This window comes from Ranitomeya imitator, chromosome 4 (genome assembly GCF_032444005.1).
Source record: "Ranitomeya imitator isolate aRanImi1 chromosome 4, aRanImi1.pri, whole genome shotgun sequence".
NCBI classification, from domain to species: domain Eukaryota; kingdom Metazoa; phylum Chordata; class Amphibia; order Anura; family Dendrobatidae; genus Ranitomeya; species Ranitomeya imitator.
The window spans coordinates 209,255,603-209,270,750 of NC_091285.1; the positions used below are offsets into that span (position 1 = coordinate 209,255,603).

Sequence of the window (15,148 nt, forward strand, 5' to 3'; positions counted from 1 at the left end):
TAGCATATTGGCTTTTTCCTCATCCTCATCCACCATCTCACCCAGACTATTTTTAAGGGGGCAAACACTATCATTTTTTAGTTTCTTACTATTTATGTAGTTAACCCCTTTCTGACCTCGGACGGGATAGTACGTCCGAGGTCAGATCCCCTGCTTTGATGCAGGGCTCCGCGGTGAGCCCGCATCAAAGCCGGGACATGTAAGCTGTTTTGAACAGCTGACATGTGCCCGTAAAAGGCGCGGGCAGAATCGCGATCTGCCCGCACCTATTAACTAGTTAAATGCCGCTGTCAAACGCAGACAGCGGCATTTAACTACCGCTTCCGGCCGGGCGGCCGGAAATGACGTCATCGCCGACCCCCGTCACATGATCGGGGGTCGGCGATGCGTCAGGATGGTAACCATAGAGGTCCTAGAGACCTCCATGGTTACTGATCACCGGTGGCTGTGAGCGCCACCCTGTGGTCGGCGCTCACAGCACACCTCCATTTCTGCTACATAGCAGCGATCAGCAGATCGCTGCTATGTAGCAGAGGCGATCGAGTTGTGCCTGCTTCTAGCCTCCTTTGGAGGCTATTGAAGCATGGCAAAAGTAAAAAAAAAAAAGTTAAAAAAAAGTGTGAAAAAAATAAAAAAAATATAAAAGTTTAAATCACCCCCCTTTCGCCCCAATCAAAATAAATCAATAAAAAAAAAAAATCAAATCTACACATATTTGGTATCGCCACGCTCAGAATCGCCCGATCTATCAATTAAAAAAAAGCATTAACCTTATTGCTAAACGGCGTAGCGAGAAAAAATTTGAAACGCCAGAATTACGTTTATTAGGTCGCCGCGACATTGCATTAAAATGCAATAACGGGTGATCAAAAGAATGTATCTGCACCAAAATGCTATCATTAAAAACGTCATCTCGGCATGCAAAAAATAAGCCCTCAACCGACCCCAGATCACGAAAAATGGAGACGCTACGAGTATCGGAAAATGGCACAATTTTTTTTTTTTAGCAAAGTTTGGAATTTTTTTTCACCACTTAGATAAAAAATAACCTAGTCATGTTAGGTGTCTATGAACTCGTACTGACCTGGAGAATCATAAAGGCAGGTCAGTTTTAGCATTTAGTGAACCTAGCAAAAAAGCCAAACAAAAAACAAGTGTGGGATTGCACTTTTTTGCAATTTCACCGCACTTGGAATTTTTTGCCCGTTTTCTAGTACATGACATGCTAAAACCAATGATGTCGTTCAAAAGTACAACTCGTCCCGCAAAAAATAAGCCCTCACATGGCCAAATTGACGGAAAAATAAAAAAGTTATGGCTCTGGGAAGGAGAGGAGTGAAAAACGAACACGGAAAAACGAAAAATCCCAAGGTCATGAAGGGGTTAAAGAATATTTTAGGATTATTTTTACTGTCTCTGGCAATGAGTCTCTCTGTCTCAATCTTTGCTGCCTTGATTTGCTTTTTACAGAATTTATTTAATTTTCTGTATTTATTTAATGCCTCCTCACTACCTACTTCCTTTAATTCTCTAAATGCTTTCTTTTTGTCACTTATTGCGCCCCTTACAGCTCTATTTAGCCATATTGGTTTCCTCCTATTTCTAGTATGTTTATTCCCATACGGTATATACTGTGCACAGGACCTATCCAGGATGCTATTAAATGTCTCCCATTTTCTTTGTGTATTTTTATGTCTCAGGATATCGTCCCAGTTAATTGCACCAAGATCCTCTCTCATCCGTTGGAAATTTGCCCTCCTGAAGTTTAGTTTCCTTGTAACCCCTCTACTACACATCTTTTTAAAGGATACATGAAAACTTATTATTTTGTGATCACTATTCCCCAAGTAACCCCCAACCCTTATGTTTGCTATGCGGTCTGGCCTGTTGGTTAATATTAGGTCTAGCAGTGCCCCCCTTCTTGCTGGGTCCTGAACTAGTTGTGAAAGGTAATTGTCTCTCATAGTTGTCAAAAACCGATTACCTTTGCCTGAACTGCAGGTTTCTGTCCCCCAGTCTATTTCAGGGTAGTTGAAGTCCCCCATAATAATGACTTCTCCTTGAGTCACAGATTCATCTAATTGCTTTACGAGGATATTCTCCATTGCTTCCATTATTTTTGGAGATTTATAACAAACCCCTATCAGTAATTTATTATTTTTTCCCCCTCCCCTTATCTCCACCCACAGGGATTCTACATTTTCATTAGATTCACCTATATTATCACGCCGGATGGGTTTTAAGGACGATTTTACATATAGACACACACCTCCCCCTCGCTTATCTGTACGGTCATTTCTGAACAGGCTATAGCCCTGCAAGTTAACAGCCCAGTCATGGCTCTCATCCAGCCACGTCTCAGATATCCCCACCATGTCATAATTATGCTCCAACAACATTAATTCTAATTTGTCCATTTTGTTGGCGAGGCTTCTGGCATTAGTATACATGCACTTGATGTTCCTCTCTGTACCTCTATTCTTTCTTAAATTATTAACTGTCCTAACCCCACCCCCCATGCCACCGCCACCCCAATCTTCATTATTTGTGTCCAGGTCTCTATCTGCACTATCTTCCCCTCCTATAAAATGAATACCCTCCCCCCAATTCCTAGTTTAAACACTCCTCCAACCTTCTAGCCATTTTCTCCCCCAGCACAGCGGCACCCTCCCCATTGAGGTGCAGCCCGTCCCTAGCGTAGAGCCTGTAGCCAACTGAGAAGTCGGCCCAGTTCTGCAGGAACCCAAACATCTCCTTCCTACACCAATTCTTGAGCCACTTATTAACCTCCCTAATCTCCCATTGCCTTTCTGGTGTGGCACGTGGTACAGGCAGTATTTTGGAAAATAACACATTGGAGGTCCTTGCTTTCAGCTTGCAGCCTAATTCCCTGAAATCATCTTTAAGGACCTTCCACCTACCTCTAACTTTGTCATTTGTGCCAATGTGCACCATGACCACTGGGTCCTCACCAGCCCCTCCCAGTAATCTGTCCACCCGATCAGCGATGTGTCGGACTCGAGCGCCAGGTAGGCAGCACACCGTTCGACGATCCCTGTCTTTGTGACAGATTGCCCTATCTGTTCCCCTAATAACTGAGTCCCCCACTACCAGCACCTGTCTCGCCTGCCCTGCTCTCCTATTTCCCTCCTTACTGGAGCAGTCACTCCTCCGGCTTTCAGAAGTCATGCCTGGCTGCAGCAATGCTACCCCTGTACTGGCACCCCCCTCATCTGCCAACTTAGCAAACTTATTGGGGTGTGCCAGATCAGGACTAGCCTCCCTGTCACTCTTGCCTCTTCATGGCCTTCTAACTGTCACCCAGCTTGCTACTTCACTGTCCTGCAGCTCCATCCTACCATCCCCCACCTCTCATCTATCCCATTGAGCATCTGCTCAGTGAGCAGAAGACTCCTTTCCATGTTGTCAATGGATCACAGTGTTGCCAGCTGCACATTTAGATCCAGAATCTGGGCTTCCAAATGCACAACGTGCTCACATCTCGCACAGCAGTATGCACCCACGACCGGCTGATCAAGGACTGCATACATGTGGCAAGATGTGCACTGGATGGCATTAACAACAGTGGAGCACACTATTCCCCTATCTGGTTTCCCCTGGAAAAAGTAAAAGGCCTCGGCAGCTTTGCCTAGTCCCGACCGCAGGCCCTGAATCCTCTCAGAATGATTATTCCATTAAATGGTGACCACTCGCACACTGCTTAGCCTGGGGCCCCCCATTGCCTTGGCAATCTCCAGCCCCAGGGCTATCTGTCTGCACTGTCCTGTTGCTACATCACTCGTTCTGCCCCTATTCAGTAAGTCTCACCACTATGTCTCACTGCTCTGCACTTCACCCATCTCTAGCTCCTCCCAACCTGGAAACCCCTAACTATGTATACTAACTATGCTATTACTGGCACTCTCATTTCCTATCGCTATTGTGCCCCACTAAACTATACCCAATGCTATCCTATTCAACAGCTACCTTCTTATTTTATCTCTTACATCTTTCCCTATTCTTGTACCAATATCAAAACATATCACATTCACAATACTATTATCAAGATACATATAAGCATTGTTCACATTACTTAAATTTAAGCGCAGACTCATGGACATTGCAGGGAAATGCATATGACAGCTCCTGCCACACCCTTACACTCCTCTCTTATAAAATATGGTCATCCCTGACCATAGCGGTGCCTGTAGGGCACCAAGTTACACTTAAAACATTTAGGGTACTTTCAATACATTCTTCGTCCAGAGCTTCTTGTTGGTCAACCGTGACCCCAGCCTCATCACCATGGGGACCCAGGCACAGAGTGTCTGAGTTCCTGTTTTAAGCATGGGTCTGACTGACCCTGCTCCCCGTGCTCCTGGGACTCTAATACTTACTCAATTCACTCCAGGACACACCAGGCCTATTGGCCAGTCCCATTTAAATTAATGGCCCAGTGGCCAATAAATCACAGCTCCAACAGTCCAGGAGCACTCACAGTCTATGTGATCCTGACCTGGCTCTCTCTTCGGGTCCTCCTGTTCAGGCTTCCCCCTCCCTCCTTTTACAGAGTACTGTCCCTTTAAAAACAAGTGCAGGTTAAGTTAACAACAGCTCAGGGTTAAAAGACACAGTACTTAGAGCAGATGCACATAGTTTGTTTTGGTTGCAAAACATGATTAACCCCATTGGGGTTTTTGTCCCGTAATCCAGCAGGAAATGCGCAACTGTGAACAAAGAAACAAAGTCACTCTAGCGGCGACCGTGATGGTGAGTACTGACACTATTTTCGGTACAACTCAGGGCTCATTACCCTTCAGGAGATGCGGAACAGTCTGTCAATTTTGTTTGGTGCAACTGGCACAACACATAGACTTAAAGGGGTCACATCTATTCTGCACTGTCCTTGTGACCCGAGTAGTGGGCCGCATTCTTGTTCTGCACAATTATTAAAGTATGGCCTGAGGAGCCACTGGAGGAGGACTCCCCACTGCTTCTTCTACTCCTCCCCGGCGGCTGCCTCTGTGTACTTAGAGCCTATCGCTGTTGTGACCTGACTCTGGCCATCGTTATTCTTGGAGGCGCCTCTACCTTCTGACCCGTCAAAGGACAATCATTGCAACCGTTACAGTCAGCCACAGGCCATACTCTTCCTCCCGCTCCCGTCTCTCCTCAATGATGGAGACCACTGTGACCACCACAGCATAGGTCCCCGGGGTTCTTCCTCTCTTATGAAAGTCATCCGGTCCCACTCTTGTAAAAGAACCTCGTGTGCGATGGACATTACATTACATTACGGTGGAGCAAACTCACAAAAACCACTTTGATTGCTGCAGGTGACCAATTTTTTTTCTTTTATTAAAAATAAACTTGGTTTCAAGAGCCCTAGCAATTACAAAATGTGTAAGGGGTGAGATGTATAAATGAAGATTAATGTTACACACGGATGATTAGCGTACTACTTACTATTGGTAATAAGTGATCCTTATGTAAAGTTCTGTATTTAGTCTCCTGAGAAATAATGGATTATACATGATACATTAATGCCAGTCAGTACTGTTATAATGTGGCTAACGTTCTTTTTGTTGGATACATGTTAGTGACATAATACATGCATAATAGACACACCCTGATGTTCATACCGGTGAGTGCCATATTGAATTTTTCTATCTGCAGGAAGTATAGTATGTGGCGAAGCATCTCTGAATTGCTTTGGTAGCAATGTACCTGGGTTCTGCCCCTTCATCGTTACCACCCACCAAGTGAGCCAGGTCCCTGGTGTATACGTCATGGGGAAATCTGGTACTTCATGATCTTATTGGTCACTAGCAGACCACTTAGGATGGAGCCGGATTTCGTGTCACTGTTTGTGCATGGTTGAGTCTTTAAATAACTGGCTTCTCGGACGCACCATTTGACTAATGCTTATGTACTAGCAAGACTCATAGTATCTTGTCTACTCATGTATTAGGGGGAGATTTCTCTTTGTGGGGGAGTGTACATGAAGTTGTTGAAGCCCTATAGGGAAAAAGAGATAAATGTCCGATGTTATGGTGCCATGGCAAAAAAAGCATGCTCTAGCACATGTAATGCAGAGAGAGTTATTTGGCAATTCCAGGGCCAGGGTTTACGAGCGGTCATAAGAGATGGGTGGGAATGACCGCTCACTTATCCCAACCCTAGGGGGGTGGTATGGCAGATGAAATGGAGGCTGAGTCTCTCATTCAGTGTCTGTGGCTGGAGGTGTGGAGACCTCCTTTGTGTGTTGTTGAAGGCACTGACCTGAGCGGGTGGACCCGCAGTGCTATATGGATGATTTACTTGCAGTTCGTGCTCTCCTTCAGTGTGTGTTGCTAAAGGCACTGACCTGGGCGGGCAGACCAGCAATACCATATGGACTATTTGATTTCAGTTTGTTTTCACTTTGTGCCTGACAAGGCTCTGTTTTGTTTTGCCACCCACCTGAAGTTGTTTATGAAGCTAAATAAACTTGCCTGGACTTTGCATGAAAATCACTTACTGTACCTACCTCAAGAGCAGCTGAGTACAAACCTCTTCAGCTGCTATATAATAGGTCTTAAAGGACTTGTGTCTCAAACACGTTTTAGGACACCACGTTCTATATTTAGTCATTGAAAGACATATACACTCCATTCTAGAGTGGATATCCTGAGTCTGTAGTGTGGTGAAGACAGACTCATGAGAGGACTGGAATCCACTAGATATTGTTTTTAACATTGGATGTCTTTCATCATATAGTGTCTCCTGATGAGTTGATCTAGTCAGAACGACGAAATGCATCGAGACATTTTTATTACCACACATTTTTCTGAGAGATATTCTGTTTGTTTTTGTGTTGTTTCTTGTCAATTCTCTATGTCACTCTAGGAATTGAAATGCATGAGTGCACCAAGTTGTTTGTCATTTAGGTTATTTAATGTATATTTTTGAATAAAAGTTTTATTCCATTATCCCTCTCAGTTAGTCATAAAGGTGCTGTTGAGATGAAATTCTCACCAGATAGCAACACACCCAATACACACAGGCATTAAATCAAACCATATACTGTATATCCATAAATTAGATTTTGCATAATAATTAGTGTTGAGCGAGTATGCTCGTTACTGAGATTTCTGAGCATGCATGGGTGTTCTCCGAGTATTTTGGGCATGCTCAGAGATTTAGTTTGTGTCACCGCAGCTGCATGATTAAAGGCTGCTAGGCAGCCTGAATACATGTGGGGATTGCCTGTTTGTTAGAAAATCCTGACATGTATTCAGGCTGTCTTTGAGCATGCCAAAAATACTCGGAGAACATCTGAGCATGCTCAGAAATTTCAAGTAGTGAGCATACTCGCTCATCACTAGTAATAATGAGTGATGTAAATACTCTCATGCCCAAAAATGACAAAAGTATTCTAGGAGTGATACCTTTATTGTCTCACCAGAAAACATATATTTGCAAGATTTCGGAGCACAAGGGCTCCTTTTTCAGGCACTTTACAAATGCATCTCATAAACCTACCTGAAGAAGAAGCCTTTGTGCTCTGAAAGCTTGCAAATATATTTTTTCTAGTTAGGCACTGAAGGTATCATACTGAGAATATTTTTGGGCATAAAAGTATTTACATCAAATTTTTCTGGCTTTGGCCGGGTACCCACGATACAGAACAAGCAGGGCTTTGGACGCAGTGCATGGTCGCTTCTATTGAACGCAGGTGAATCTGCATGTGTTTACTGAACCATGCAGATTCACAGTGTTCAATACATTCTATTGATGTAATTTGACATGCTGAGGTCTTGGAAGAAGCGCGGCATGTCAGTCTAAGCGGGTGATCCACAGGCACCTGCGGACATATAATGGACATGGGCTTTCTTGAAATATCATCCACTATCCTGTAACATCTGGCCACTGCAAATTTGATGCTGCATAAATATGCAGCAACTCCGGATCGTGGGCACATACCCTAACATGGTACCACAATATAATACATTTTATATTGTACATCATGTAATAATGAGAAACACCATAAGGAAAAAGTATTGAACACATGAAGGAAGTGAGCTGCAAAAAGCCACGGAAAGTCATGACTCCAGCTGAAATCTCTCAGTAATTAGAAAGCAATCCTGCCACTTAGTGAAAAATAATATCAGCTGGTTCAACTGATGGACTGTGAAAAGGTGTCTGATTACCAAGGTGCCACGTGCCACACAACTAACAACTCACGATGCGTAAAACCAGTGAGCTGCATCAAGACTTTTGCAACCTTATTGTTGCAAAATATGGTGATCCCATTTCTTACTGAAAAATTTCTAACCTACTGAATGTTCCACTGAACACTGTAGGGGCCAGTATCCAGATGTTATGAGTATGTCATGTCCTCCTGGGAGATCGGGGGTTAGAAAATCATTACGTGTTGTGAATCGCAGATCTTCCATTTAGCCTGTGTGTTTTGTGTTCCATATTAAATGAATTGTTTCCTTTGGTGCTGAGGAGGTTAATGGCTGTGGAGAGCTCCTTTATCTTTTGCGTGGCTGCTGAACCCCTGATTATCCCCCGTCATTCCCAATGGGGGAAACGCGTCGGCTATTACTTGGGGACTTTCTAAAAGACATTGATCATTGCCATTTCTGCTATATCATCTTTACACCTGGGTTTTGTGGATGACAGGATGGGACACTGCAGCAAATAGATGAGTATAGATTTGACATGTTACATTGCTTCCTTCCTTAGATAAGACAATTGTGTCTTTCTGGTAGACATTTGCTGTGCTGGGGTGTCTTTTTTCAATATTTTTTCCATCATTCATTTTCTTGGTATCTGGAAAACTCATATATGGCAATTATTATTGAAATAATCTCTGGCAAATTGGTCACATCCTGTGGTAGTATAACAGACGCCGATTAGCGCTTGGTCTATTATCTTATCCCTATATTGGACTGTTTCAGTAAACAGGATGGGACTTTGCAGCAAGTAGATGGGTGCATGTATCTAATTAATAAACATTGCTTTCTTATTTGTGACTGGATGATTGTACCTTCACATTGTGCACTCTTTTGCTGTTAAATATCTTGCTGGGACAAAAATTATATAGATATGCATTCTGCTTACCCGTTTATTTTTCTTGGGTCAAGTTGCTGAGTTTTGTATCAGCTTATTCTGGTTATTATTACTCCATAGAGATATCTGAATTATATTTTTTTGTTTTGTTACTTTTTTTTATTGCTTTTTTCATTTTTTTCTTTTTCTTCTTACAGGTACCAGGGTGTTGTTGGGACATTGCTTTTTGTCTATCTTGATTGTAGGGACTGTAAGGGACCCTAGGGTCAGCCACCGCTGAGTGGGGGCACCTATCGTCATTTTTTAGGGTGTCGACCTCCACTGCCAGGCAGATGTTACTATAGGGATGCGCTATAGGGCTCACCAGTTTTCCTGTATTGCAGGGATTCTTTAGAGATTTAAAGGGTGAGCCGTCGAGGAGTGGGGGCGCCTACCGCAGTAAATTAGGGTGCCAACCTCCACTGTCAGGCAGGATACATTGTAGTACGATTTAGGGTCTTTTTGAGGTACATTAATTGTCTTCCTACTTTTTTAACATTATTATGAATAATACAGTCTTTTAACTTTTTATATTAAAAGGTATATTTTAGGGATCCTTGTTGTTGTCTTGGTTTTTTGGTTTTTCTAGGATTCTGATTTATTACATGTGGTTTTTTCAGAATATAGTCTGGTCAAATGAGACCAAAATTGAACTCTTTGGATCTAATAACACAAACCATGTTTAGAGGCGAAATGCCACTGAATATCACCGCAAAAAAAAACTATACAAACTGTGAAGTTTGGAGGTGGAAACATCATGATGTCAGGATGTTTTTCTTAGTATACTGCACTGGAAACATCATATCATTGAAGTAAGGATGAATGTACAAATGCATTGATACTTTCATGATAAAAATCTGCTGCCATCTACCAGGATGAACAAGATTAAACAAGGGTGGACATTTCAGTAAGAGAATAATCTCAAACACACAGCCAAGGATACTCTCAATTTGTTTCAGAGAAAGAAAATAAAGCTGCTCGAATGGCCCAGTCAATCATCTGACCTGAATCCAATAGAACATTTATGGAATGAACTAAAGCTCAGAGTTTATAGAATGAGCCCACAGAAGCTTCAGAATTTGAAGAGTGTTTGTGTGGAAGAATGTACCAAAATCACACCTGAGCAATGCACATGACTTTTTCTCCATACAGGAGGCGTCTTGAAGCTGTCAACACTAGCAAAGGCTTCAGTACGAAGTATTAAATCCATCTCAGTTAGCGTGATCAACACTTTTTATCAGTGTCATTTCTCATTATTATTATTATGGACATATCTGGCTTGATTGATCCCTTTGCCTGTGTGGATTGATTTTAACCCCTTACCGGCATCGGACGTACTATACTGTCCGATGCCGGCTCCCCTGCTTTGATGCAGGGCTCCGCGGTGAGCCCGCACCAAAGCCGGGACATGTCAGCTGTTTTGAACAGCTGACATGTGCCCGTAATAGGCGCGGGCAGAATCGCGATCTGCCCGCACCTATTAACTAGTTAAATGCCGCTGTCAAACGCAGACAGCGGCATTTAACTACCGCTTCCGGCCGGGCGGCCGGAAATGACGTCATCGCCGACCCCCGTCACATGTCCGGGGGTCGGCGATGCGTCTCCATTGTAGCCATAGAGGTCCTTGAGACCTCTATGGTTACTGATTGCCCGTCGCTGTGAGCGCCACCCTGTGGTCGGCGCTCACAGCACACGTGCAATTCTGCTACATAGCAGCGATCAGCAGATCGCTGCTATGTAGCAGAGCCGATCGTGCTGTGCCTGCTTCTAGCCTCCCATGGAGGCTATTGAAGCATGGCAAAAGTTAAAAAAAAAAGTTTAAAAAAATGTGAAAAAAATAAAAAAAACATAAAAGTTTAAATCACCCCCCTTTCGCCCCAATCAAAATAAATCAATAAAAAAAATATCAAATCTACGCATATTTGGTATCGCCGCGCTCAGAATTGCCCGATCTATCAAATAAAAAAAAGTATTAACCTGATCGCTAAACAGCGTAGCGGGAAAAAAACTCGAAACGCCAGAATTACGTTTTTTTGGTCGCCGCGACATTGCATTAAAATGCAATAACGGGCGATCAAAAGAACGTATCTGCACCGAAATGCTATCATTAAAAACGTCATCTCGGCACGCAAAAAATAAGCCCTCAACCAACCCCAGATCACGAAAAATGGAGACGCTACGAGTATCGGAAAATGGCGCAATTTTTTTTTTTTTTTTTTTTTAGCAAAGTTTGGAATTTTTTTTCACCACTTAGATAAAAAATAACCTAGTCATGTTTGGTGTCTATGAACTCGTAATGACCTGGAGAATCATAATGGCAGGTCATTTTTAGCATTTAGTGAACCTAGCAAAAAAGCCAAACAAAAAACCAATGTGGGATTGCACTTTTTTTGCAATTTCACCGCACTTGGAATTTTTTTCCCGTTTTCTAGTACACGACATGCTAAAACCAATGATGTCGTTCAAAAGTACAACTCGTCCCGCAAAAAATAAGCCCTCACATGGCCAAATTGACGGAAAAATAAAAAAGTTATGGCTCTGGGAAGGAGGGGAGCGAAAAACGAACACGGGAAAACGAAAAATCCCCTGGTCATGAAGGGGTTAATGCTACCTGGTGAGAACTATTTCATGCCAATAGCACCTTTAGGAATATATTTACTTAGAAAATTGGTGTTGTATATATATATATATATATAATTTTCCATTTTGTTTTTTATATCGTGGGGTCTAATTCAGACTTCTGCCATAGGTCCCCATGATTTTGATTTATGCCCAGGCTGCTTGTACTTCAACATAAAAGCCCCCATTCATTAACACTGAAATTTTTCCTGCGGGTCCTAATGAGGGGGATGGGTGAAGTCAAGGACTGGAATAATATTAGTCGCGTAAGAAATGCCACCGCTCATCATGAATCTGACAAGCCAGGTATGCTCACTTTGGAAGCTGGGTGAAAATTATATCAAAATGTCATAAGTCACAAAATCTTTACACAGCCTTGTGTTGTGCAAAAATCTTGCAACTTTTCAAAGCTTTTTACTCCAATTTTCTGCTCTAAAAGCTATGATGAATTTGGGACCTGTGACGCTAGTCATAACCTACGGCCAGGCCGTGAGTCAGCGAAGTCAGACATTTCAGGGTCAATACCAAAAGAGCACGTACTAAACCAAGAGAAAATATGAAGCAGTAAGTCAGGTAACATGCCAGGGTCAGAATAATAGAGACATAGCGGATAAGCAAAGGGGCAATAACAAATGGGTTGTCAGAACACATTCCAAAGGTCAGCAGCAGAATATCAGATGCAAAGGGGTAATAACAAATGGGTAGTCAGAACACGATCCAAGGATAACCAGGATAACTGGCGGTTATCTGGGCCAGACAGCTCACCTAAATAGCAGGGCAATTACCAAAGAACAAGGCGCAACTGTGGAAATCTCTGCATCTCCCAGTCAGATAGGTCAACTGATCTGTCAATCACAGCACTGACAGCTCAGCACGGCCTAGCACAGGATAGGATGACAGAGCTGTCCATCACGGAGACTCAGACACTCTGAGCAGAGGAATTGTGACAGGGCCTTTATGTCACATCTAGGTGGTGTGGGGTATTTGTTGCAAATTTTCACTGTAGATATGTTGTAATCATTCTAAAAAGTTTATCACACCATAACTAAAAGAACACTATTAATATCATATGTATACAAGATATTATTCCTGACAAAGAATTGTTGTTTAATTGTCTTTATGCATGTTATCAAGTAAAAGACAAATGAAGGTTGTAATATACTCATTATAACTGTTTATGTACAACTAGATGGCAGCCCGATTCTAAAGAATCGGGAGTCTAGAATCCATATATACTTGAAATTCGGCAGGAGCTTGAAGAGCAACGTCACTGGGCCCGCCTCCACGCAGTAGAAACTTGCTGTGAGGTAAAAATTCAAAAATCACACCAAAATGGCGGGCGGAGTGTGTCACAGTACGGCACGTTTCTGATTGGTCGCTCGCAGCAGGCGGCAACCAATCAGACACTGGACACTGTTGACGTCACTTATCTCCGGACATTAGCTCCGGACATTAGCTCCGGACATTAGCTCCGGACATTAGCTCCGGACAAAGCCACGGAAGTTGGCACAAATTGCAGGAAGTAGTATTCTAGGCAATTATATATAAGATATGCCCATACCTCAATAAACACACCAGATTGGACAAGCACAGTCAGACATATCCATACATAGTGAGTGAACTGAGTAATTTCACTGACATTGTAAGTACATTAGAAAGTTTCAAAAATTCAAGTACCGTATATACTCGAGTATAAGCCGAGATTTTCAGCCCAAAATTTTGGGCTGAAAGTGCCCCTCTCGGCTTATACTCGAGTCAAGGTGGGTGTCAGGGTCGGCGGGTGAGGGGGTGAGGTCGCTGAGGTATACTTACCTAGTCCCAGCGATCCTCGCGCTGTCCCTGCCGTCCCACGGTCTTCTGTGCTGCAGCTTCTTTCCCTCTTCAGCAGTCACGTGGGACCGCTCATTACAAAAATGAATAAGCGGCTTCACCTCCCATAGGGGTGGAGCCGCCTATTCATTCCTCTAATCAGCGGTGCCGGTGACCGCTGATAGAGAAAGAAGCTGCGGCACCGAAGACCAGGCAGAGGGACAGCGCGAGGATCGCCAGGACTAGGTAAGTATAGCATATTCACCTGTCCTCGTTCCAGCCGCCGAGTGTCGCTCCATCTTCCCGGCCGGCGCCTCCATCTTCCCGGCGTCTGCGCTCTGACTGTTCAGGTCAGAGGGCGCGATGACGCATATAGTGTGCGCGGCGCCCTCTGCCTGATCAGTCAGAGCAGAGACGCCGGGAAGATGGAGACACCGGAACGAGACGCCGGGAGCTGCAATCAAGGGAGGTGAGTATGTGTTTTTTTTTTTTAATTGCAGCAGCAGCAGCGGAGGCGGCAGAGATTTATGTGGAGCATCTATGGGGCACAGTGAACGGTGCAGAGCACCGTGTATGGCACATCTATGGGGCACAGTGAACGGTGCAGAGCACCGTATATGGCACATGTATGGGGCACAGTGAACGGTGCAGGGCACCGTATATGGCACATCTATGGGGCACAGTGAACGGTGCAGAGCACCGTATATGGCACATCTATGGGGCACAATGAACGGTGCAGAGCACCGTATATGGCACATCTATGGGGCACAATGAACGGTGCGGAGCACCGTATATGGCACAGCTATGGGGCACAGTGAACGGTGCGGAGCACCGTATATGGCACATCTATGGGGCACAATGAACGGTGCAGAGCACCGTATATGGCACATCTATGGGGCACAGTGAACAGTGCAGAGCACCGTATATGGCACATCTATGGGGCACAGTGAACGGTGCAGAGCACCGTATATGGCACAGCTATGGGGCACAGTGAACGGTGCAGAGCACCGTATATGGCACAGCTAGGGGGCACAATGAACGGAGCAGAGCACTGTATATGGCACATCTATGGGGCACAGTGAACGGTGCAGAGCACTGTATATGGCACATCTATGGGGCACAGTGAACGGTGCAGAGCACCGTATATGGCACAGCTATGGGGAAATATGAACGGTGCAGAGCACTGTATGGCACAGCTATGGGGAAATAATGATCTATTTTTATTTTGGAAATTCACCGGTAGATGCTGCATTTCCACCCTAGGCTTATACTCGAGTCAATAAGTTTTCCCAGTTTTTTGTGGCAAAATTAGGGGGGTCGGCTTATACTCGGGTCGGCTTATACTCGAGTATATACGGTAATTGTTCTGGATTTAAAAAACATAGTTACTTTATTTTTTTCAAAAACAGCACTACTTCTGGCCACAAGCTGCGTTTAGTTTTGCAACTCATCCCCCTTTCACTTCAATGGAGCTAGGTTGCAAAACAACACACAATCTGTGGACAACTATGGGACAGTTTTTGAAAGGAAGCAACATATTTTTAATCCTAGAGAATTCTATTAACACATTGAAACATATCAAAGTTGTTCAGCCACTTTTAGATCCTTTTTCCTACATATT

The 15,148-nt window shown here is 43.8% G+C and overlaps 1 protein-coding gene across 1 annotated transcript in view; it reads right to left on the reverse strand.

The window, feature by feature from the left end:
- The window catches only part of PLXNC1 (plexin C1), a 374,777-nt gene that overhangs the window by 81,559 nt on the left and 278,070 nt on the right, over positions 1 to 15,148 (reverse strand). The window lies entirely within an intron of this gene.